The 27,657-nt window shown below is 35.5% G+C and overlaps 1 protein-coding gene across 1 annotated transcript in view; it reads right to left on the reverse strand.

Moving 5' to 3' along the window:
• The window catches only part of LOC106662846 (mucin-3A-like), a 43,996-nt gene extending 20,913 nt beyond the window's left edge, over window positions 1–23,083 (reverse strand). Inside the window, exon 1 of the mRNA XM_014387250.2 lies at window positions 22,889–23,083. The gene's annotated coding sequence lies outside the window, so the exon portion shown is untranslated. The remainder of the gene's footprint in view (window positions 1–22,888) is intronic.
• Between the last annotated feature and the right edge of the window lie 4,574 nt (window positions 23,084–27,657).

Genomic DNA, 27,657 nt, shown 5'->3' on the forward strand with positions numbered 1-27,657 from the left:
TGGGATACACTGACGTCTCCAAATTTTGGAAATATTTCTCTCTGTGTACGTGCAACCATCCAAACGAATTATTGATTTATATGGTAGATGATTCCACCCTTACATATTTATGTACAAAAGGTAGTTTTTGAGAGTTCTGAGATACAAGGAAATAAAGCCAGATGTAAAGAGGAGCCACCTCAAAATTCTGGAAAGAATTGGAGTAAATGAGATGGTTATAACGGTGCCTGAGAAAATTAGAGAAAAACAACTTTGACAGACCAAATGAATAATAGAGAACTTTGGAAAAAAGCTAGCACCAAGTTTCAGGAAGGAGCTCTAATATGGTAAACATAAAGATTGAAAAAAGGAACAGGATGTAGGAGTAAAAGGGCCGGACTATACCCTAGCCATTTGGACTAATCCCATCAATTTTCTAAACTGAGATTCATTCAGCACAACTCCGCACAGTTATTAAAGCAAAACGGTTATTTTTATATACTCTCGGACAATCACATAAAGGCACTAAATGCGTATGCTTTCAACTCCAAACTTGTCAAGGCCTGCCTAAATTGCCTAATGACTCTGGGAAAACAAAACAAGATGATCTTAAAGTGGGTTCCGGGCATGAAGGAAATGAGCCATCAAGTCCAAAAGAACATCGCTCTATCCCATGGGACCGGAACAACAACCAAATGCAACAGAGAGTGTGCTAACATTGGAACTGGAAAAATGTCTTGAGAAAGAAACAAATCAAAAACTGGTCAAACGCACCAGTTATGAGGCAAGCTAAGATATTTATAAATCTCTCAAAACGGAAGGCGATAAATCTTTCTCAGCAGGCAGGAATTGAAGAAAATAGTACGTCTCTATAGTGGCAACTGCCACTTAACTATCACTAATGAAGATGGCTAAGCAGAGCCAGAGAAATACCGACCTGTCAGGAGGAACCAGAGAGATCAGAACATATCCTTTGTGAAAATGAACCATTAACCCAGTTACAGCTGTTTCGGTAAGTCAATCCTCAGACCAAAAGAGGTGCGCGAAGAGGCGCCGAATAAAATGCTATTGTAGGAAGCAGTGCACTTTCGAAGTTATAGCTATAATTTATAGAGGTTCCACAATAGATCTATTTAGGTCGCAGTGGAGGAAAGATTTTTTGAAATCTTTAATCAACCCCAACTTCAAAAAATGGTAAATGAAATTTAAATGGCAAACTACCTTAATAACATACGCCTAAAAAGTACTATGATTACATTCAATAAAATATGAAAAAGTACTTGTAAATTTTATGTTTATTCTTTGCGATAGATTAGATATGAAAATTTATACAAAAAGGATTATCTTTGAGTTTATTAAAAACGGATTAGTTGCATTTTCATTAGATTTATTCAATATTAGTATACTTTTGTAAAATTTGGGCTGATTTCTGAAATTTCGGTTTTGTCAAATCGAAAAATGAACGTTTGCCGTTGGGTGGACTTGTTGGTCGGAAAGCGGTTAAAGAAAGCATGAATTTTGTAGTTATATCGTCAAAAAGGCGTGACCCCAAGATATAAACAGGGCGAATCTCAATAAACGATTGGAAAGAAGTGGGGCGTATGACCGCAAACGATGCCCATCTTTCACCATCGTCGTATACAGCGACCGGTCATTGAGCTTTCAACTCCTAGGAGGCCAGACCTACCACTTCAAAGGAGCCCAGACAGATAATACATGATATAGCATTCATTCCCTCCGTTTGTTTATTTATTATTATATTTCATGGGTGTTAGAAATAAAGTTGAAGAGTTTCAATGGGGTGTTTCTTCGGTTCGTACATGGAACTGACCTTCCGCAAATCGGACGTGAGATCTTTTCATACGAAAGTTGATCAAGTGGAAAAAACCTGTTCAGATAATTTAAAGGATGATAACCACATTTGCGTTCTCGTCCTTTGAGTTTTCACGATAATTTCACCGGCTGTGTGCACATTTCCAGAGACAATACAGTTTTTTTACAAGGGTTCACAACAACAGAGGTCAAATCAACCCTCTCGGTGTGAAGGACAGCTGGACCTTTACCTTACAGTGATGCGCGCCGTGTCAATACCTGAACCTTTGCGGCCAACGACGCTCCTACAACTATTTCTAAAACTATCATTACTAACTCATCATCGATAATACGTGATATGCGTTACACTTTTCCTAATATGTTTTTTCGCTTTTCATCCGGTTTTCTTATAATTTGGTTACAATCATGAAAATTTATAAGTAGACGCAATAATATTCACAGATGCGACTGTACACCTTTAATACTTAAGTTATTTTTTGAGATGAAAGTAAATAGTTCTATTGTTTGGAATATTTATAATATTTTTATACAGGGTGTTCAGTTCATCGGGTTAAAAAAAGTTTCACTGACAGTCCATCTAAACTGGAGCGGAATACCGTAAATGGCCAAAGAGTTGATGAGTCATGTAAATTGATAATTAGCAAATACATTCTGAAATAATTTATTAGTAAAAAAAACTGTTCTTCAGAATAAAAATTAACACATTTTAAAAGAACGAACTTCTTACGTATGATTAAAAAAAAGAATGTGAGACAAACGTTAAAAAAATTAACCTGCTATTTTATTTAGTTTTAAAATTTCTTCATTTTTTCTAATACAAAATCTCGCTCTTTTTCTCATTACTCTTACGGTGACTATTTAACTATCTAACTTTTCTCTAATATTTTTCTCGCGTTCTTTTTATCAAATGTAAGAAGTCTGTTCTTTTAAAATGTGTTCATATTTATTCTGAAAAACGTTTGTTTCTTTACTAACAAATTATTTCAGAATGTATTTGCTAATTATAAATTTACAGGACCGATAACTCTTGGAACATGCATTTAATTTCTAAGATACGTCTCGGACCACGTTTTTTTTTCCAACTTCCAAAATTGTCCATTAAAATATCCGAAGTTTCGAATAGACCGTTGGAAACGTCATAAATGTTGAAGTTATTAGTTGGTTTCACATTTTTAAAAATGTAATGTAAGGGAGTTACGGTTTAAAGAAGTTGATCCAAAATTACCAAGTCGCAAATTTCATGATTTTTGTGCAGTCATTTTGTAAGCAGACAGCCACATGTTATAACAAACATGGACTAATCTAAAAGGAAATTCGATGCTAACTTTACAAATGGGGTCAAAACTTGGGAAAAGTTATGTTAGAGTGGAGAAAATTCAGGTTTTATGTAAAGAAACGTGTTTTTGATAAATAAACAGTAAAGCAATCTTAACTGAACAATGATGAAAGAAAACATGATCGTCACTTATATTCCTAGAGAACTGATTAAAGGCACTTGCAGCATATTGTACATTACATTCGACAATCTTAACTTTTGAACAGATAAAATCAAGAGGTTTACTCCACTTTAGATGACTGTTACCGAAAAACATTAACAGGACGAGCTGTATATCCAATTCCAAGTTTTAAATAAAACGAAATTTTAAATGTCTAAAAAACTGTTATTATATGAAAAATTAATAGTTTTTCAATATTATATGAAAAATTAATAGTTTTTCAATAATAGTCAAAATTGTATTTTTTTTTTTTTTTTTTTTTTGGGGGCTTGTGTTTTCACATCTGCCCTATCAATAAAATACTTGTAAAATATAAATAAAATACTTTGTAATACATAAAAAACAAAAACGGGACTTTCATTTGGGGCAAGCCGGCCTATGCTCTCTAATTAAGTACAGATAAGTAGAAATATTTCAAGAACATAACATTAAGAAGAAAAAACCAATGATGATCATAGTAAACACGCTCAACGCCGGTACAATCGACTGGCCTCAAGTCCAGGGAAAAAATGAACCTCAGTGTAAGACCTACTTAAACTTAACCTTGCGGGATCTGGATGTCGGCATCTGACACCGGTACAAAAAGATGCCATCTTTGCAAAATAAGTTCCTTCGTAAAATTAAGAATGCACTACGTTCTACTCGCTGTCATGCTGTGACCACTGTCCGTAAATTCGAAACGTGTATTATTGTAAACTGTAAGTTCTAGAAACTGTGGACAATTAAAAATCATTAGCACAGAGGTTGAAATTCAATTCTCAAATCTAAAGTAGATCCTTGTATGCATTTAGCAGTCATCATTGACCTTATTAATTATTTTAATAAGTTGATTTTTTATTATTTATTATTATATTTCCATGTAAAAAATATTAATAATTGTACATCCTTACGGATTTGGAAGGGAATGCGCAAGGCCTACTGCACTTGACCTGAATAGATTTATTGTGCTCTCCTGTTATTTATAACCTACTGGCCAGCTTCAGGTTGTTAATCAACCTCAATAGCAATGCCAGCGGCTCCCTTGGTGTAGGATCTTGCTTGCAGCATTTCCTTTCCTAATTGCAAGAATCTGCACCTACATAGATCTTTACAAAAACATGTTCTGCGGTCTCCGCTTTTTCCTGACAGTGTGTACACAGTGTTTCTTCTGTCTGTAGTTTTATCCGGTGCCTGTGCCTTCTACTGCAGGGAACAGGGTTGAGAATTGTTCCACCAGGTTTTGGACTCATTAAGGATCAATTTTTGTATATGTCCTTTTGTGTGATACTAGGTCACACTAGGTTTCTGGGCCTAGAGAATTCATATTGGCTCGTGTGCCTGCGGTCTTTTCTTTATCCTGGCAGGACGTTCACAGTGTTTCGGCTGTTTGTACTCCTGTCCAATGCTTGTGCCTTTTTGACGGCAGTGCTCTGTCAGGAGACCAACAAGAATCCTGGCTCTGTTGTGATTACCGTCCAGTAGTTCTCTTCGCGTGCCTCAAGCCGGGGGTATTTTTCAATCAGGTTTTGGACTCATTGAGGATTCATTTTTGGATGTGTCCTTCTTTGTTTGTTAAGCCACAGTAGGGTTCGGGGCTCCTTTTTTGCCTAACATTTCCAACGTTCCCCTCTAAGTCCCGAATGGCCAGGACCCATGCCCGGGTTAGATCATTGGTATCACTGTCTTCTGCTAGGACCTCCCTGGCTAATAGAAAGGTGTCCTTAAGTGTCACCTGATTGTCAGAGAAAATGACTATCTTACTGGAATGTGTTCCTAGCCGTTTTGTTTCTCTGACGCAGTGTTGAATTGCTATGCTTTCCGACTATGAAACTGTTTAGCGTATTTATCGAAATTCAAAGCCACTTTGGTTTTCGGATTCATCCCGAGGTCTCCATCTCCCCTACCTTTATCTGTTTTTGAGCCGTTGGGATACCAGTAGAAGTTAGCCTTCACGGGTATTACTTTGGCCCACTCTTCCCTTTCTCTAATCAGTACCTTGTATTTGTTGGTGACGTTATATTTTAGCTAGGCATGCCTAGTATGGCATCAGCATGTATCTCTTTCTTCCCTCATTTTCCAATGTTCGTTATCACGGCCAACCCTTGCAGATTGTTGTCCATTATGACCCTGTGAGCCACTGCTCTCATTGGATTAAAATATGGAGTGGTAGAAGGTTTATATAACTCTGTGTATTTACTTAAATGAATGAATGGTATGTTAATACGAAAGAATGAATGAAAGGAGCTGAAATGAACTTGCTGTCGAAAGATTAGAAACAAAAACTTTCTAAAGATCATCATTTTAAAAAAACTCATAGATAAATAAATTAAGAAAAACTCCCCTCCCCCAACCATCCACGACTCATTACTAAAACTTCAATCCATAAAAATCACCCTAACTCTGTAGATGGCGGCTCTGAAGAAGAAATGCGGCTGAACCAACAAACAGCAAGGGTAGGCAGACCAAAATGATGGTGACTATCAAACGAGTTGAACGGTGGGTCAAGAAAGCAGCGGCCTCTCTCGGTGCAACGAGGTTTCATTCTTCAAGGAATCCTAAATTGAATCGATCCTTGAGCATTTATCATGCCACAAAAGTATAACTTTATCATATATGTAATTATTTGGATTTTATTAAATATTAAACTGAAACTATTATTATCTTTATTAAGATCAAACCACGTTATTTATGTATTGAAATACCTTCAAAATTACTCTTGGGAAATCTTGAACTGGTGGTCTACACAGGAAAATAAATTATTTCAAGTTGGTAATCAAAAATTCATTCATCATTCTTTCACCAAAATTCTGGAATCAAGCAATACAGAAAATAAAAAATCGATCGAATACACTACAGAACACAATAATAAACAGTACCTTTTAGCAAATACAAAAAGTAAAATAATATAGAATTCCCAATAATACATTTTACAATATTAGATTGACTTTGCTCAATATAACTGGTAATTGATTGAACAAAATTCCGCATGAAAGGGGACATGGCAAGAAATTCTAGAAAAAGGAAAACAACTAAAAATGTAACAGGCGGTGATAACCTAGTGTTTGATCACCTATATATTAAAAAATGTAACAAAGAAACGTATGCAATCATCATTAATCATGGTGACAGTAGAGGCATTCGTAGACATTGTATTGGTTTTCAATAACCCAACAACAATCCTGGTATGTTATCCAAGGAAACTGGTTTAAAACCTTTCTACCAACAACCCAACATTTAGGGATGTTTCTGGATTGCTGTCGGGTTATTGGAAATCCTTTAAATATCAATGAATGGCGGTTCAAAACTGAATAAAATTTATTGGAATCGTTTTTACTATCATGCTACAAAGCTGAACTTTTGAGAAGGGTTCTGCCTTCATTGTTCTGAAACCACTAACTCAACATTTTAAGAGGTTTCTGGTATGAGTACTGGATTGCTGTTGGGTTTTTGAAAAACCCTTCAAATATCAATGAATCGCTGTTCAAATCTGAATAAAATTCATTGAAAACGTCTTTAATTTCATGCTACAAAGCTTAGCTTTTCAGAAGGGTTTTGCCTTTTTTGTTCTGAAACCACTAACCCAACATTTTAAGTGGTTTCTGGTATGAGTACTGGATTGCTGTTGGGTTATTGAAAACTCTTTAAATATCAATGAATCGCGGTTCAAAACTGAATAAAATTCATTGGAATCGTCTTTAATATCATGCTACATAGCTGAACTTTTGAGAAGGTTCTGCCTTCTTTGTTCTGAAACTACAAACCCATTCTTTAAGAGATTTCTGGTATGAGGACTGGATTTCTGCTGGGTTATTGATAACTCTTTAAACATCAATGAATCGCGGTTCAAAACTGAATAAAATTCATTGGAATCGGCTTTAATATCATGCTTATAAAGCACAACTTTTGAAAAGGGTTCTGTCTTCATTGTTCTGAAACCACTAACTCAACGTTTTAAGAGGTTTCTGGTATGAGTTCTGGATTGCTGTTGGGTTTTTGAAAAACCCCTTCAAATATCAATGAATCGCTGTTCAAATCTGAATAAAATTCATTGAAAACGTCTTTAATTTCATGCTACAAAGCTTAGCTTTTCAGAAGGGTTTTGCCTTTTTTGTTCTGAAACCACTAACCCAACATTTTAAGAGGTTTCTGGTATGAGTACTGGATTGCCGTTGGGTTATTGAAAATCCTATAAATATCAATGAATCGTGCTTCAAAACTAAATAAAATTTATTAAAATAGTCTTTAATATCATGCTACAAAGCTTAACTTTTGAAAAGGGTTCTGCCTTCATTGTTCTGAAAGGGTGGCATTTATGCATATAGACAACAGCAGATTTGTTGTAATGAAAAGCAGGGCCATGCAAACTGCAAAAAGTGTAGAAAATTTGTGACAAGCCAAAGAGCACAAAGTTATGCTCCGAGCATATATTCATATACATGTATGATGATACACCCAGAATATAATGCAGATCAGGCAGTTAAATTTTTTTTAAACAGCAATTGCCACTAGCTGGTACATTGTGGTGTCCAAAAGATCCTGGCCAAAAAAATGATATTTAGTTACATCATCATCACAAGCTTTAACAATCAACAAGTAACAACTATAACCAAATCATATCAACACAAAGCCTATGAAAACAAACCATACCAATTGAAGACTATCTGGTGAACTAACAATTGATTGACATATAATAAGTCAGAAAACTCCCTAAAGCCTTCCATTAAAAAATTGACAATTTGATCAATTGATTCATGTGTACTTTATTTCTCACAACAAAATGTCAAATATATGATGATATGATGATGCACTACATGACTGTAAATAGTCGTCTGAATGCTTAGTTTTAAATTTGGCAATAAAAGATTTTTTAATTTTTAATTGCTTAGTATTTTTCATTGTTTTGGGTAGATATTTATCACTGATGAGTTAAGCGCAAATTTAGACTTGTAAACCTGCGAGCCTAAGCGGACCGAGACTTTATGCCAAACCTAAAACAGAGCTCTATCTGACGTCTAGTCGAGAAATCAAGCTAGTTGAATTTTCCCACACGGCATAGGATCGCTGCACACTAAAGAATGGGAAGATACTGTAATTTCCTCGTTGGCTGACCCTGAAATCGCCGGGTCTTTTTAAGATTATGCGAATAGGTACACCATTGTTCTACCTCGTGCAAATTTATTAATGTAGCTAAGTATGATTAATGATTAACAAAATTTTATTGTCAGCACTTGCTGTAGATATTCTTGGTATTTTATTTTATATTTTTATAAGTATAACCATTTGAAAAATTATTGTAGGAGGTCTTTATCGACAACAAAAATTGGTTCCTGGTGGACATAAATCTATAAAAATACAAATCTAATTTTAGCTCATTAGTCATGCAGTCCTTCAACGTAAAATCCAATTCAGTCAAATCTTTCAACATTGCATCACAGAATCAAAGAAAAATATAGCACATGCCTACTAAATCCCTGGTTTTTTATAGCACATAAACTTCGGGAGCAGTACTGGCTGCAGTGTCAGTGTAGTGACCAGGAGGAAAAAAAATTACGAACACATTTTATGACAAGACATGCAAAGCAATTTAATGGGAAATAACCAGCTGAAAGATATGTTTTAAATTTCCAAAATACCAGACCTTATGGTCAAAAATAACTATGAAAGAGTATTTACACGGTTCACATAATTTTTTTTTGTGTGTGTGTGAGACATCAAGCGTAAATGTACATTTTAAGCTTGTTTTACTGCTGAAAGTTTAGTAAATTGATCCCTCGTACCATTCACGCTTCTGTTTTTAACAGAAATAAGTTGCCCGCATAAACTCGCCTGAAGAAAAGTTTATCGTCAAAACTTTTCTCTGAAATAAAATATCTTCCGATTAACGAACGACACAGCAAAATAAACAGCCAAAACGAATTTGAACAATACAACGATCCCAAATTGCAACCGAGGAAATAATGGCGCAGGAGAAGGCAGGAGCACCCCTGCTCTGGAGAAATCGTGGGATAGCCAGGTGAGCTCGTTTGTTGTCAAGTAAATGGACAATGGCAATGGAAAGGCGTCGGTTCATCCATTTATTGTTATCCCATTAACCGACCACCCGGACAGTCCGAATAGTCCTAGTGAAACTCGGACCGTTGAAAAACAAACTTTTGTAATATTTCTGTGCCAATTTACTGACAAAAGATTTTTTTCATAACACTTAAATAAAAAGCTCAATTACTTACTTCTTCTCCTTTATCGTAAAAAAAGAAAATATCGGCAATCGGTTATTTTTTATAAAGAAAGTTGAACGTGATGCGAGTTCTTAATAAAATTGAATTTTTAAAGAAATACCCTCGTCAGTTTTGTCTGGCCAGGACGTGGCTAAGAACAAAACCAAAAATGGTCGACCCTAAGAAGCTAGCAACTCAAATTTATGTAAAATAATTTTTAATTTAGTAATATACCTTTTTAGAAAGTAAGGTTAAGAAGACATGAAATAATCCAGAAAAAGTACACTTTCCAAGGTGTAGCAATAATTTATTGAAGTTCCACAATAGAACTATATAAATTTTAGTGGAGGAAAGGATTTTCATAATTCTTAATCTACCCCCAACTTAATAAAACAAAAATTAGAAGAAAAAACTTAATAAATTCGAAACAAATATCGTTTGAAGTAAAAAAATGTTTCCCTTGGTTTCATTTTTCGCGTAACTGTACTTCTTCCATCCCCAAAATTCCTCATTCAAATTTTAAAATTGAATAGCAATTTATCCCCACTTGAAAAGAAATATTGCCGAGCCATTGTCAACGTTTGAAGTGGAAAGTGTTTAATTGGAGAAAAGAAACAATGATGAGAAGATTCCCAAGTGTCGTGAGTACCTGTAGCTATTCAAGTTGGTTACAATAAGATATATAACGAATTATTTATCCGCTCTGCCCCATTTGCTAATTAAAGAGCGACTGCCTGCCGTAAATTGATATAAATATAGTTTAACACAGGTTTTTTTTCGACTACAAGTTTATAACCTTAAATTTTACTAAAAATCATACTCTTCATTTAATCCATCGTAAATATTAAAAAATACCAGAAAAATTCATGCTATCTATGTATTCTTTTATCAAACGATTTTAACGAAATTTTTGTTGACTTTGGCCAGGGGATTTTTCTCTATACATCATAAACAAATCTTTAGCATTTTATAAAAAAAAACCTCTTGCTGAATAAAAATTTCTCTGTCGAATATAGAAAGACAAAAGTTTAAGTCTAGTTATACAGGACTTAACGTCCAACTACCAGTTGGGTGTCGCGGACGAGGGGTCAAACAACTTTATAGCACTTCATTTATGCCCAATTAAAAATCTATGGGCTAACCATGCCTTAACCACACTTAAGTCTAATAATGTAACAGACATTTCCATTTCAATTTGTAATGTCCAATTTATTATAATTTTATAACAAATTATTTATAAAAGGGTGTTTATCAACAAAATTCCCACCCCGAGGAAGATCAAGTATCTCGGTAAGTTTGTAGTGTCTGGAGAGTAAAAGTAAGTTACTGACGAGAATGGAGTGGATTTGACCCCGCCCCGAGGAATATAGAGTACGCTGGGGTAGTGTGTGATGTCTGGAGGGTAAAAGTAAGTTACTGACGAGAATGGAGTGGGTTCAACTGCGCCCCAGAGGAATATAGATTATCGGGGAAAATGTGTGATGTCTGGAGAGTAAAGTAAGTTATTAATGAAAATAGAGTGGGTTCGACTCCGCCCCGAAGAATATCTAGTACTCTAGGATAGTGTGTGAGATGTGGAGAGTAAAAGTAAGTTTTTGACGAGAATTGAGTGGGTCCAACTGCGCCCCAGAGGAATATCGAGTATTCTGGGGAGTGAATGTGATCAGACTTCTACGTTTGTAATCATGTATATATTTATATGCATTTATATCTAGTTTGCATTTTAGTATATCAACATAGTGAACATACAAAACACATCGAAATGCTCAAATCGTGCCATTTTGAAAGACCAAAATAAAGGAAAACACCCAGAGGGCAGGCGATGACTTCAGCTGTTTGTCAGCCCATAAACCTCCCACTTTATTTTACAATCTATGTGCTAATACAATATTGATAAATTACTGAATTTTGATTAAAAAAAATGAAACTGGTCAAATTGAAAGTGTAATGCGAATGCTAAGATTGTATAGGAAAAATATTAAATTTTTAATTTTCATGATACTGAGGTACTTAAAAATCTATAATTCACTGGAAGTACTTCTTGTGGTGCATCAGATTATTGGGCAATAAAGTTGTTTAACGCTACACCACTGGAAATAGCTGAACTTCCACCAAAAGCATAGGTAAATAATGTGAAGAGGTTGGTTGTGGAAAAGTCTTTCTGTTCTGTTGAGGAATGTTTGACTGTACAAAGCTAATCATAAGTGAAAATAACTGAATTTAACACATAATTTATTATTTATAATTGTATATACTAAATATACATATTTCATACTATTATAACTCATTTATATCATTTATCCACTCCCTGACTCTGAAATGCCTATTTTCGTCTCTAGAATAAAAAAACTTTGATCTGATTTGGTTGCAATAAGAAGATATGGATTTCTAAACCAGCGAGAATAGACGGACCCAGTTAAGTGAACAGTCCAAGACGAATCATTATAAAGCTTTTTTTTGAGAGATTTCTTCTTGATCTTGAATGTTGTAACTGTAGTTGAGTGAAGTGAGGTTTTCGGTAATTCGTATAAAGATAATTTATGATGAAATGTGAAAGTAGTTCATAATAGGTGTTTTACCAGGTTGTTGAAACGTGTTTTTATTCTTGACCTACAATATATATTCGTCGAAAAAAAGAAACACAATAGTAAACTTTTTGCAATTTTGTTTTGGATTGAGCAAAAAAAGATCTGTTTGAGGACGACAGTTATATTTGATGTCGAATGGGATGGTACAATATGACAGCAGGTGGTATTCGAGACTCTGGACAACCGGGCTGAGACGAAGCATCATCACTATCTGGAGGATCCCCACTGGGAAAATATAAGTATTGTAGAGAAATCGAAGAAACACACGCACAAAGACCAACTGGACTTGTAAATGTGAACGGTTTGCCTGAGTACTATACTCTCTCCTTATTTTTCCTAAGGACCGTTTTATCACTTATCCAAACTTATTCGAAACAACGAGGAAAACGATTTGAGAAAAAAGTTAATAAGGCGAAGAGACGAACGATTGAACTCAAAATGGTCGAAAGGCTTACATAAATTGTCCAACGACAATAGTGCGTAGATATTTTTATTAGGCAGCTCTTGTTCATTATATTTTTGTTCTTCCAATTAAAAATTGTACCCACAAAGGCTATGACGGTGTATTTTGTACCCTCCATTGGATTTCAGGTTCAGGGGCACAAAGTTCCCGCCATTGTTCTTGTGGGCTGAACTTGAATATAAAATGAAGCCCGGAGAAGGAACAATGCCAAGGGCCGCCATGTTCGCCTTTCGAACACGTACAACTTGAGGAAAAGTACACACATTCGGCAACCACATCTTTGCGAAAAGACGCGATGAACTCATTTTTTGTTTCCCGGGGCGTCGACATTTTTGCCGCGACGTACGTGGCTTTCCCGGATCACTGAAAATGGGGAAAATCAAACAATAAAGAGCACGATTCTTTTTAAATGAAACCAGACTGAAAAGTTGGATGTGCACTTGGAGATCCCCTCGTTTAAAAATCGAAGAACTCTCACTCTCTCTTGTCAGATTTTTTTGTAAGTAAAAAAACAATAATTTTTGATATATTATTGTGTATTTACTGCAAAGGCAACAGTTCGTATCAGCTCTTATTTCCCTTCTAATGAATAAAAAATAAAATAAAAGGGAAAAGTGTTGGAGTGAATATTTTCAAATAACAGTTTAATAAGAAAGAAAATTTAGAAGCATCCTCCCAGTAATTCAAACCGAAAAGTAAATAATTATAGTTCAATTTTGGCCAAGAAACACAACTTTAATGAAACTAATTACTGGCAAAATTGAATTCATAAAAATAAAATTTGTTTTATTAATAAAAAATTAGCTTGGTGGGTTCCATTTTCCGTAACTTTTCAGCTTTTTCCTATACACCACATTACAAAACAAACCTTAAAAATATTTTTTTTGTATATCAAAAAGCTAAAAACAAAATTTAAAATAACAAAATAAATTAACAAAAGCCATGGCGTTTAATCAATTCTTTTGTAAGGTCTGTTGTTATTCCAGCATTTCTACAATTTTCCAGGCCCTACATTAAAAATTTAAAACGATAAATGAAAACATATTTTTGTGCAACAATACGCTAAAAGCAATATAGAAATTAATACAATAGTTGACAATGAACTGGTTTCTAATTTAAACAAGATTGTTTTTGTCCGTCAGTTTTCAAATTTTTGACAATTAAACATGAAAAATACAAGCCTTAAAGACATTTTTTCTGTAGGAATAAGCTACCGTAAAAGAATACGAAAAATAACAGAATAAATGAGCCGTAAATAGCCTGCACTTTAACGTTGAGTAGGGATTTGTAGGTACTGTTGTTTCCTCAAGCAATTTTCAACTTTTTCCGTTGGATTCTGTTGTTACCTCAGGCAATTTTCAACTTTTTGCTTTGGATTCTGTTGTTTCCTCAAGCAATTTTCTACTTTTTTCTTTGGATTCTGTTGTTTTCCCAAGCAATTTTCTACTTTTTTCTTTGGGTTCTGTTGTTTCCTCAAGCAATTTTTCTACTTTTTTCTTTGGGTTCTGTTGTTTCCTCAAGCAATTTTTTTACTTTTTGCTTTAGATTCTATTGTTTCCTCAAGCAATTTTCTACTATTTGCTTTGGGTTGTGTTGTTTTCTCAATAATTTTCCACTTTTTGCTTTGGTTTCTATTGTTTCCTCAAGCAAATTTCTTCTGTTTGCCTTGAATTCGGTTGGTTCCTCAAGCAATTTTCTACTTTTTGCTTTGAATTCTGTTGTTTCCTCAAAACATTTTTTATTTTTTGCCTTGGATTCTATTGTTTCCTGAAGCAATTGTCAACTTTTTGCCTTGGATTTTGTTGTTTTTTCAAGCAATTTTTCGTTTTTTGTCAGACACACTGAAGATGGCTAAATGCCGAAACACGTCGGAGAGACCAATCAAGATAGGCAGACCAAATAGTATATTATACATTTAAAAAGATCTGTTAAAACTTGTTACATTATTGGAAGCAAAACGTATGAACATATGTTTGCAAGTTTAATTGTTATTCTTTATAATACCATTATATTTAAAGTAGACAAATCCTCATTTATTCCTCATTAAGCTTTAGTATAAATTGGATGTTGAAACCTTCGGAGAATTAATTAAAAAGGGAGTAGAAAGGAATGGATCTTTCGCGTTTATCTTTCCGCTACAAAGAAAACGGTACCAAGGTTCGCATGTTCCCAACCGCTCAGAAAACATGTCCTTGGTTCTGCAATTTACCAAAAAATTGTGCTAATCCAATTCGACTCACAGATATAAAGAAAATGTACGGGATTTGGACGGAAAACAGTTGTCCAGGTACAGCTGCTGAACATGCTGACGTCTCAATTAAACGGAAATGAAGGTCGTTCCATTCAGTAAGACCTCACGAACCGTGAAGTTGTTTTTGGCAAATAGATGAATAGAAACTCGTAGACGAAACTCGGTATTTGGAACACAGACACCGTTAATTTATTACAATTAAATTTCAGAACTAGTTACATTATTTTTCCCCTTTTATCAAGAACAATGATACAAAGCAACAACCATTTTACTTTGGAAAATATATATTTTAATGAACAATAAGAAGGATTGTATAAAACAAAGAAAACATAGAATTTTAGTTAAATTTGATACAGAAATTATTCATATATATTAAAATTTAAGAAAATTTTATTGTTTAGGTAAAAATTTTTTTAATGTTTACAATTATTTTCACGATAATGACTTTACTGCTATTTTTGCAGTTCCTATTAACAATTGTTTCGAGTCACTTGTTGTTTGAGTGAGAGTGAAATGTTAGAGAACAGTGCGTGAAGTCCCCGTTGGAGACATAAATTCTGTCGAAGAGTCTTCGTGAGTTATTCAGAGCAGAAAACTTTAATATAAAAACACTTAACAGTTAGGTGTTTTGAAGCATCCACGACGAATGATGACTATATCACATTCTGACAAATCCGTTAAGTCTCCAGCAGGAAAAATAATTGATTATTTACTAAAGATTTTGTCAGAAAGTAGCAAATTTATATTTGGATCTTCTTACTCCAAGATAAATACATGTTTTATTTTTCTATTTTTTGCGTTCGGTTTTGCTGTTTCTTTAAGAAATTTTCTACTTTTTTCCTGACAATGGCAAATTCGTGTTTCATGTTTTCTTTCAGCATTATGTATATATAGTGCATTCTTTCCTACTATGGCGGATAAGAGCTTATTTAACATAAAGATATTTTTTGGTTTTAAATTTTGGCATTTGCTCGATACACGTTCCATAGGGAGATCGTCTGGAGCAAATAAAAAAAACGCCAATTGACATGATCTGCGGTTATCCCAAACGCAATGTTATCCAGAAAAAATGTACTCTTTATCGATTGAACCATGGGTTCATAACCGCATCGAACCCTGACGATTTCGGCTTTCACCGTGGGACTCGCCGTGGGAGGCTGGACAATGCGAATTCTCGACTTCATTCGCAAATCTCAGCCACGATGTTTCGGCTATTATGCTCAAAAGAACACGTCAACAAAAAGTCCTGACATGTATCTGTGTAATGAATAGTTCGACCATCGTTCAATATAATGAAAAACAATTTTATATTAACAGCAACCTTTAATAATAGTTGGTTAATTAATAAACAACCCTAGAATTTTGGTTTTCTGTGATGTTCAACATCTTACTGAAACTTTCTAAGGATTACTTAATGAACAGTTTGTTCTCGAGTAATGGCCAACCACGTACAGAAGCTTTCTAGGAGTTGGTTAATTAATAAACAAATCTAGAATGTTGTTCTCGAAGATTGGCAAACCACGTGCAGAAGCTTTCTAGGGGATGGTTAATTAATAAATGAACCTAAAATTTTGGTCTTTTGTCAGGATAAACTCCGCACAGAAATTTTCTAGGGGTTGACTAATTAATAAACACAGCTAAAATTATGGTCTTATATAATGGTCAACCACGTACAGAAGTTTTTAGAGGTTGATTAATTAACAAACGTTTAGTTAGTTACGTTTAGTTTTTTTTAGTGGTCAATCAGGCACAGAAGCTTTCTAGGGGTTGATTAATTAATAAACAAACTAGATTTGTGGTCTTTTGTCATGATCAACCACGCGCACAGCTTTCTAGGGGTTGGTAAATTAATAAACAGAACTCTAATTTTGGTCTTGTATAATGGTCAACCACGCACAGAAGCTTTCTAGAGGTTGGTTAATTAATGAACAAATCTAGAATGTTGTTCTGGAGGATTGGTAAACCACGTGCAGAAGCTTTCTAGGGGATGGTTAAGTAATAAATGAACCTAAAATATTGGTCTTTTGTCAGGATCAACCCCGCACAGAAGTTTTCTGGGGGTTGACTAATTAATAAACACAGCTAAAATTATGGTCTTATATAATGGTCAACCACGTACAGAAGTTTTTAGTGGTTGATTAATTAACAAACGTTTAGTTAGTTACGTTTAGTTTTTTTTAGTGGTCAATCACGTACAGAAGCTTTCTAGGGGATGGTTAAGTAATAAATGAACCTAAAATTTTGGTCTTTTGTCAGGATCAACCCCGCACAGAAGTTTTCTGGGGGTTGACTAATTAATAAACACAGCTAAAATTATGGTCTTATATAATGGTCAACCACGTACAGAAGTTTTTAGTGGTTGATTAATTAACAAACGTTTAGTTAGTTACGTTTAGTTTTTTTTAGTGGTCAATCACGTACAGAAGCTTTCTAGGGGATGGTTAAGTAATAAATGAACCTAAAATTTTGGTCTTTTGTCAGGATCAACCCCGCACAGAAGTTTTCTGGGGGTTGACTAATTAATAAACACAGCTAAAATTATGGTCTTATATAATGGTCAACCACGTACAGAAGTTTTTAGTGGNGTAATCCTGTAAACGTAAACAGAATATTTTATATAGATTTTTTTTAATGAAAACTTAAAATCCTGCATTATTTTCCGGACAACCCGATATATTGGTCAACCACGCACAGAAGCTTTCTAGGGGTTGATTAATTAATAAATAAAGCTAGACTTTTGGTCTTTTGTAACGGTCAATCACGTTAGAAGCTTTATTGGGGTTAATTAATTAATAATTGACTTTTGGTCATGTGTAATTGTCAACGATGTGCAACATATGTTATATTAAGACGGTGAGGTAAAAGGATTGAAAGAAACAACAGTGTAATTTGCGTGATAAGAATAGTTTATACTGAATATACTGGAATATTAATAAACCTGTCTAAAATAAATGAGAAAATAGGAAACATATTCAAATGAAATGGCCAAATTACATCAGTCCAAAATATTGGTTAAACAATGTACACATACGGGTTTAATAGAGTTCAGGTCTGGACGAAAAAAGTCCCGTAAAAACGAGCAAAATCAGTTACGTTAGAGAAGAAATTATAAGCCAAATTTGCGATACTGGAAGATTGTTACCTGAAGCTTCCTTCAATTTACGTCTCTTGTCCATTGCGTCCTGTTTCACCAATTAATTGTTCCTGGAAGAAGAGGCCCTGTCACTCTCCTTCAAGTCCAGTCTTATTTTCCTCTTAACAATATAGCCCTTCTATTGTTTCGACGTCGGTTTCCGTTGTGTTCGGACGGTTTATTAATAAAGAAAGCCGTTTTAAACGTTTATAATTGTTCAGTGTCGCTATGAATTCTTCAGAGTAGAAAATGTTTAGGTTAATGTACATTTTAACCGCCACGCGTTTGGTTCGATTCGAGGAAGCAAGGAATATGTTATATTTTCTCTTGACAGAAATTGCCTCAAACGGAAAGGACTTTCAGAAAAGTTGCCCATTAAGAAAGGTTACCATCTCTTAGGTTTTTAAAATATTCTACTTAATTAATATGTTCCTTTTGTTTCTTTTTTTTATGAGGGTTCGCAACAGCAGAGGTCATATCGACCCTCGGGGTGCCGGTGTTTTTTAAAAAAAAAATTTTGTAAGTATGTCGGGTTCGAATGCAGGGCCGCTGGATTCGAACCCGGGACCTTTACCTTACAGTCATGAGCGCCGTGTCAACGCCTAAACCGTTGCGGCCACCGACGCCTCCTCTTAATTAACATTCTTAGAGGAATGGACAGAATTGATTTTATTGTTCACGCTTTTTTTTCCTAAATATGTTGGTTGTGGTCGTTAAGACAATTTCAACATATTGATAAAACAGCTTAAGCCAACTTCGGCTGTAGCTTTTTAACTGTTCCACCCATCTATCCTTCATGATACCATAGATTCTAAACATCGGTTCTTTTCAGAAGAGCTGAACTTTATTAAGGTTTAATATTTGTATTATGGACTGGAGGAAATCGTCTCAAACGTAAGGACATGCGGAAAAGTTACCTGATAGCACGGATGCCATCTTTTCGAGTTAATTTACTAAAATTGCACTAATTAATCTGCATATAGAAAACCATTTTATGGATCATAACATTTTAACAAAATTGGTTTTGGCCACTAAGTAAATTTTGACATCTGGAAAAAATAGCTCAAGCGCTAAGTTGGATGTGCCTTTTAACACTTCCATCATACATTCTATGACCTATTTCTGTTCCGAGTGTAAACTTAAGTTATAAAAGTTTAACTTTGTATTATTGAGCAGTTGGGGTCAAATTTTATTTAACCAGCATATCATGATATTGTTCGTTGACTGTCATAGAAACATAAGACATACAGAAAAGAGAATCTTTTAGGTTAAGTTGTTACTTTAAACTATTTTACTTAATTAATCTGTTTAGTGGAATTCATATAGTGAAGCGATTTTATGTATCATGTTTTGTTTTTCTGAGCGACATTTGTTTTGATAGTATACCCAGTTTTGGCATCTGGTTAAAACAGCATAAACAAATGGTAGAAGGTCTTTTAATTCGGCCTTTATTCTGTCTTCATCCTTTGGGATGCACTACAACTTCAGTACAGTTCTTTTCGAGCGTTTTTGAATTTGATAATTTCAGCCTTCCAGGGGGTGGTAAGTATAATTTAATTTCAATTAACGTCATCGACCAATGCCAATGAGGCCCGTTGTAAAAAGGAAAGTATGACCCGAATATCTTTGCGATCCTTTCTTAGCCATTTTCACGCGTCACCATTCCGTTTCTCAATCTCCGATCACTTTTCCCTTTTATCCTCGTCGAATCGCCCTATTTACGACCCGGAGGCATATCCATGTGTTAAATCTATGTCCTTTTTTTCCCTGCACCCGGTGGTTTTCGGATCCGCAATCAACTCTCCGTAGTCCCACTTTCGTTTTGTAATTAACTGTGCGAAAAAGATTTTGAATAACAAAGCGGGGTCTGGAGAATGTAGGAGGGTAAAAGGGAAGATCGGATCCGCTGGCTCGGCTTGAGCTTAATGGCGAAAAGAAACGGGTTCGCTTATATTATCATCACCAAATCTAAACTGTCAAGTAAGAACTTCCTTCTGGCCAAAATACAAATATGTCTGGAAAAGATGACGGACATGCATAGTTTATACAATATGAACTTTTTTTTTTTTTTTTTTTTGACGAGGGTTCGCAACAGCAGAGGTCATATAAACCCTCAGGGTGCCAGTGTTTTTGAAAAAAAGCCCATTTGTAAATATGTCGGGTTTGAATGCAGGGCCGCTGGATTCGAACCCGGGACTTTTACCTTACAGTGATGAGCGCCGTGTCAAAGACGAAACCTCGCGGCCACCGACGCCCCCAATATGAACTTTATAGATATTTTATAAAGATGCTATCGTCCAAGGCGTTTCCTTTTCATACGATTTCTCTTCATCCTGTCTTTATTATAATTTTCAATGCAAAGGAGGAAATGGCATAAACACTAACTGTATTTTTCAAAATCTCCGAGTGTTACACCTCAGATTCTGTTTTGAAGAGCATGATGATTCAGCGATTCATGGATGGAATATTCCAATGATTATGATTACTACAGGTCAAGTATAAAAATGTTTTGTTTGCTTTTTTTTCAACTCATGAAACGAAATTACTCTTTTGTTAAACCGTCATATTCACGGTTATTACCGTTCCGTGTTGGGCTTTTATACTGAATGCTCTCTGAATGGCCGACAGGTAATTGTTTTCCGGGGTGTTGAAAGCGATGAAAAATCAATCGCAGAAATAAAATGCCAAGGAACGACCCTCTTTAAAAAAAGAAAATATCGAGACATTCTTTTAATTGAAGATTTCCTCTTAGGATCTGCAGGATCATAAACTATCAATCTTTGCCGATCCTCGCTGTTCGATCAATTTATTAAAATGAAATGATAAAAGACTAAATTTTCCAGCGAATCTACTATAACAAATTGACAGTCGGTTCACAAGCGCCATTTGAAGTAGATCTCAAAAATTCGAGCTGGAAAAATGATAGCCCACCAAAATGAACCGTAAAACCCATTATTATTTTGTACCGTAAAGAAGGGTGACAAGGATTTATCGGCAGAGATAATTTATCTCGTAGAAAAACTTTTTTCAACTACAGAGCTTTTTCTTAACGAAACAATCATACATATACTTAATGCTTTTGTTTCACATTCAAGGAAAGTTTATACTCCTTTTTACTGTGTTTTTAGGAGTAATTATGTCTATCTAGTAATACAATTAAAGTAATAATCAAAACGGACGTGCAATGCCATTTCACAATATATGACAAAGATGTAATTGATCAAAATCTAAGAAAAAAAATTTTTATGTTTATAAACATTACCTTACCTAAACATTAAACTTACCTTTAATAAATTAGTTTCCTAACAAATATTTTAATATTATTTAACTGTTTTGAAATTTTTAAAAGTATGAAAATTGAAAAATAATTTGAAAAGATTCTCATAGATCAAACCATCAGATTGGAAAGGATCATATTTCCTCAGATCAAAAAAAAAAAACCACCGCCATGAAAACCTCAACGAGAAATCTCATAATTTTGCATTTATCCTAGACCACACATAATAAAAACCGTCGGTTTTTTTACAAATATATTTATTACTTAATACTTTTCAATAAAGTTTTTTAACCACGTTTTGTCATCGAAGTTCAAGTCGACAGGATCGATCTGCGAGAAGGCAATCGAACACAGCATGGTCAAATTATATTTTCTCATTCAAATTTATTAAAAATAATGTAAAAAAACTTCTGAATATAACAAAGAGTACTTATTTCAATCATGCTTATCCAATACAAAATTATACAAGACGACCGTAATAAATTGTACAAAAGTGATTTCTTGGTGCACTAGATTGTCATTTTCTTCTTGACCCTGTCAACATGAAACATTTTATCGAAATACTTTTTCTGTTTTTAATTTAGAAAAAGCCATTAACAGCTGAACAAAAAGAGAAACAGGCCCAACATAAAATTTTTGTGTATCCACAATCGCAATACGTTATTTAAAAAAATGCCATTTCATAAAATTTTATAAACAAAAAAAACAAAAAAGTTGTAAACATTTTTATTCCCAAGTATAGCTCTCGATCTTCCCACGCTTCAATGCTAAAGAATAAATCTGACAGAGTGAAAAGGAGAAAAAATTAAAATAACTAACACCGCTCAGATTATTAATATTATGAGCTTAAGCACGCCATATAAACACCCCTACACATTTGAAAACATTTAAATTTCATACTGCGAACCAACGAGTTTTCACTGATAAAAATAGTCAGTCGAGACTTTTTGGCAAAACAATTTTTGATCAAAATTTCCCATAAAAATGAAAAAACTGCGCATACTTGAGGGTTCTAGTAATAATCGTGCAATAATTCTAGTAATTGTACATGCGATAGCAAAAAAAAACTTTTGATCTATGTGAGAAATAAAATTATTATTTCAATGTTTACATAAAAAATTTAACATTAAGATCAAATTAAATTTCTCTTTAAACAAGAATATTTATTATTAAGGTTTAATACGCAATAAGAGATTAGACTAGTGCTTAGTTCTGTTTGTTGCTTACTATTTTTACTTTTGTGCTTAATAATTAAATCTTTGGCATGTCGTTCGTTATAAAATTTCTATGGATAATAGAAGTAAGATTCATGCTGATGATAGTGATGAAAACGGGTGAGTCCATCAGATAAAAAATAATCTACAATGAGAACAATTTGTATCGTACCACTCCCATGAAAATTGAGGTAACTAGTCCAACTCCATGTGAATTACCGTAAAAAACCCGTTTATTAATTTTTTTATTGTTTTACAGTAAATCGAATCAATTGGATCACATATTTAAAAGTAATTTATCAATTTTTTTCCCTTGGGGGTGAACTGAGTTCAAATTTAAGAATTCAGCAAAAAAAAATTACATGCTTCTAGAGAGGAAATATTTCGGATTCCTCCACTCGCCTCGTTAAATTTTAAATTACTTTTAAAATTTATACAAAAAAAAGCACTGTATACTCACTTTCCTTTAATCCGGGGGGAGGTATTATATTCCCCACCCTCCCCCCCGTATACCCCGTGCCACCGTCGCAATTTCCGTCATGAAGTCCTCGGCGAAGTACCGTGGGATGAGCTGCGTCGAGTTATCCAGTGAACGATCTTCTGCCGATGGGACGAATCGAATGTGACTCCTGCGAAGCGCGCCGCGGTAGCTGAGAATGTGATCTGTCGGACGAGGCCCCGCGACGCCACGGCCACCGCCTCCTCCTTCCATCTCGGCCGCCCTCCTCCTCGCCCTCGCACTTTTTCCTCATTGAAAACCCAACAAGAAAATCAATCTTCGCCTAATTTAACCAGGGACGAAAAGTCGTTCTTTGTCGATGTTTTTAGCCCTTCAACCCTGCCCAATGAATCGAAGGATCATTTTTCTTTTTTTTTTCCTTACTGCACTATAAAAACTGTCTAATCGTAATAATTTTAATTTAAAAGAAAAACCAACAAACCTAAATATCGACGTTTGATATCAATCACCCATTCACCACTCATTGATCCTCCCCATAGTTAAAATAGAATTAATTAAATATAACAATTAACAATTGACCTTCTCTATAAGTAGGGATAGGCTCAGCATCCTACAAAAGAGGATACAACTTGAAATGATGAGGATACAACTTGATGAGTCCAAAACCTTGTGGAACAATACCATACATGTACGAGGTACGCGAAGAGGTTGATAGAAGGATCATCCGCAAAACTTACGAAAGAATTACTGGAAGGAACCGGACCAGGATTCTGGTTGGACTCCTGACAGGGCACTGCCACTTGCGTACAGGGAAGATTTTCGCAATAATAATTGTGTAGATTTGAAATAAAGATTATTTTCAAAAACGTCTGTGCCGGATTTACACGTTTAATTTAAATGGACATCTGTAAGGATAGGCCATGTCAACTAACAATGGAAAATGAGAGAGATGCTGATGCCATACTAGGCATGACAATCAATGCCACTACTCCAAAAAATAACTTCAACAACACATACGAGGTACTATACAAGAAAAGGAAGCGTGGGCCAAAGGAACATTTTTGAAGACCAACTCCCACTGGTATCCCAACGACCCAAAAATAAATAAAGGTTGGGGAGCTGGAGTCCTCGGGATGACTCCGAAAACCAAAGTGGCTTTGAATTTCGATAAATACGCTATAGTTTTATAGTCTGAAATGTTAGTAACTCAACACTGCAACAAAGAACTAAAAAGGCTAGGAACACATTCCAGGAAGACAGCCATTTTCTCTGACAATCAGGTGGCACTTAAGGCCTTAGCCTTATGTTTTTATGTATTAGCCAGGGAGGCCCTGGCAGAAGTCAGTGATATCAATAACCTGACCTCTGGCATGGGTCCCTGATCTTTCGGGACATAGAGGCAAGTAGAACATGGACATGTTTGGCAAAAAAGGAGCCCCGAACTCTATTGTGGCCTAGCAATCAAACAAAAAAAGGAAACATTCAAAAATGGACCCTCAATGAGTACAAAACCTGGTAGACAGTAGTCCAGGCTTGAGGCACGCGAAGAGAATTACTGGACGGTAATCACCACAGAGCTAGTTTTCTTGTTGGCCTTAAGAATGCGCGAGCATTGGGATAGGAATACGAACAAAAGAAACCCTATGCAGGTACTGCCAGGAAAAAGAAAAGATCGCAGAACACATTCTATGTTTCCCTAGGTCTATGTAGGTGCAGGTTCTTGCAATTAGGACAAGAAAAACCGCAAGCAAGATCCTATCGGGTTGTCCGGAAAATAATGCAGGATTTTAAGTTTTCATTAAAAAAAATCTATATAAAATATTCTGTTTACGTTTACAGGATTACTCATTTGTATGAATGTCAACACTTATTAATCCTCTTCCAAATGATATTGTTTGTTTACCTCTGTAGCATTCCGCTACTTGGAAATAATTCAGTCATCCTTATAATGTCAAAGCGAGAATTTCGTACGATTTTCTTTTACGAGTTTAAACTCGGCCGAAGCGGAGCCCAAACGGCTAGAAACATTAACCAAGTCTGGGGCGAGGGTTGTGTTAATGAGTGCACTGTGCAAAGGTGGTTTAAAAAATTTCGGGAGGGAGATTTCAGCCTTGAAGATGAAGAAGGTCGTGGAAGGCCTTCCTCTCTTAATGATGATGTTCTGCGATCAGTGGTGGAAGAAAACCCCAAAACAACTGTTCGAGAACTTGCAGAGCAACTCAAAGTCAGTAAACCGACCGTCGCTGACCACCTCAAGGCGATTGGAAAAGTGAAAAAACTCGAAAATTGGGTTCCACACTCATTAAACGATCGCCAAAAAAATCAGCGCTTTGATGTTTGTGCATCACTTCTTTGTCGAAACAAAAATGACCCATTTCTGGCCAGAATTGTTACATGTGACGAAAAGTGGATTCTCTACGATAACACTAGACGTTCTGGACAGTGGCTCGACAAAGGAGAAGCTCCAATACATTTTCCAAAGCCCCCAACTCATCAAAAAAAGGTAATGGTTACGGTATGGTGGGCTTCATTTGGTTTAATACACTACAGCTTCTTAAATCCTGGCGAAACCATCAATGCTGAATCATACTGTAACCAAATTAATACCATGCATCAGAAATTGGCAGTAATGAAGCCCTCTTTGGTCAATCGGAAAGGGCCCATTTTGTTGCATGACAACGCTCGACCACATGTGTCACGTGTAACGTCACAAAAATTATTGGAGCTTGGCTATGAAACTTTGCCTCACCCACCCTACTCTCCGGACCTCTCGCCTACTGACTACCATTTTTTTAGACACCTGGACCACTACTTACAACACATAATATTCAAAAATCAAACGGAACTGGAAAATGCATTTATTGACTTTATCAATTCTAAAAATTCTGAATTCTACTCAGACGGAATTAATAAGTTACCAACACGTTGGGAGAAATGTATTGAGAGTATGGGAAATTATTTTGATTAAAGAACATTGCTTTAAAGTAACTAGTTTCTTTTTTTTGTTTAATACCAAAATCCTGCATTATTTTCCGGACAACCCAATACATTAAGGAGCCGCTGGCAAAGCTATGGAGGCTTATTAACAACCTGAAGTTGGCCAGTAAAATAACTGGGGAGCGCAATAGATCTATTCAGGTCGAGATGCAATAGGCCTTGTGACTGCCTCTTTTGTCCCTATCCCTATCCTTCTATAAGTAAGTCTTCGTCCTGCTTTTTCTATTATTGAAAACATCCCCCGATAAATTCCGTACGCTCGTGGGGTAAACTTGCTACTGCACCCGTTGTCAAGTCGATAAAACAAAGCGACAGAGTTAAATACCTAGAGATAGAGCTGAAAAAATCATCATCAAACTCAAGTGCACTTCTGTCTTCCAAGCAGAAATGCATGCCATAACGCTTTGTGCCCTAGAAAATCTTAAGAGGTTACACTGAAAAAAAAATCCTCATGAGATCTGATAGCCAATCAGCTATTAAAGTATTAGCATGTAAAAAAATCACATCAAAACTTGTCAGTGAATGCATCCAAAATCTCCAAAACCTGGGGAAACACAACAACTTTATATCTTAGGTGCCAGGACACAAACGAATTTTGAGTAACGAAAAAGCAGACCACTGGCTAGAGCAGGATTTGCAAGACTATACATAGGCCCCGTACACTTGGGATAACAAAAACAAATATAGAATCCATCCTCCATCGCAGAATGGATCCAAACAAAACAAAAGGAGAAGTGGATGAAGTCTAGCGGTGCTAGACACAGTAAATTTATGATGGAACAACCTTCACCAAGACTGGCAAAAGCATTGCTGCAATCGGAGAGGGCCACCCTCAGAGGAGTGGTAGGACTGCTAACAGGTCACTGGCATCTGAGAAAACATCTACACAACATGGGCATATACAACGATGATCCCATTTGCAGATTATGTAATGAGGAGGAGGAAACAGCCACCCATATCATCTTCGAATGCGAAGCAACAGCTTAATGGAGATTTAACCTAACATATAACTTAAAACTTAGGGAAACAAATTGCATCAGCGACAGTCAATGACTTGGTATTTCTAAGGAGAAGGATTGAGTCTATTGCACTGAACTAAGGAACTAGGAAGGTGCAGTAAGCTACAAGGCTGCAGTGCCTGGGGAGCACAAAGCCCGGTTCCTGGTATCCTCATCACCATCACCATCATGCTGGAACAAAGTCATAAGATATCCTTGCTAAGAAGTAACAAAGCCAACAGGACGACATCAACGCTCGCCCTACAAGCAATCGCCTACGCCTAGCCGATTGACTTAATCCTTCAATGTCTCCTCTTCTTTCTGGCAGTATCTGCACAACGCTTCTTCAGTCTTTACTGCTACCTACCAGGCCTGGAGTCCAACAAGAACCCGGTTCTGTTGTGATTCCCTTCTAGGTCTTGCGGATGACCCTTCTACGAATTGTTGTTTCCCCTATTGTTCCACTAGGTTTTCGACTCAGTAAGGATCCATTATTGGTCGTAGCCTTTCTTGTAACAAGGTGCTAGGCCATAACGTAGTTCGATGCATTGCGAATCCATATTGGCTCCTTTTTAACATATAAGGTCATTTTGAGGCAACGAGGGACAAATTTAAGACTAGACAAGTCAAAATGATATGAAACGACAAAACTACAGGTTCGCCTTCTTAACATAAATAAATTCAAAATAATTTGTAAAATCTGCCTACTTTTTTATTACACTTTGATTTTATCGTTTTGAGTAGTTTTCACGACCTGTATAAAAAAATATTATT

Source organism: Cimex lectularius, unplaced genomic scaffold (genome assembly GCF_000648675.2).
Source record: "Cimex lectularius strain Harlan isolate CLEC.00 unplaced genomic scaffold, Clec_2.1 scaffold45, whole genome shotgun sequence".
NCBI classification, from domain to species: Eukaryota; Metazoa; Arthropoda; class Insecta; order Hemiptera; family Cimicidae; genus Cimex; species Cimex lectularius.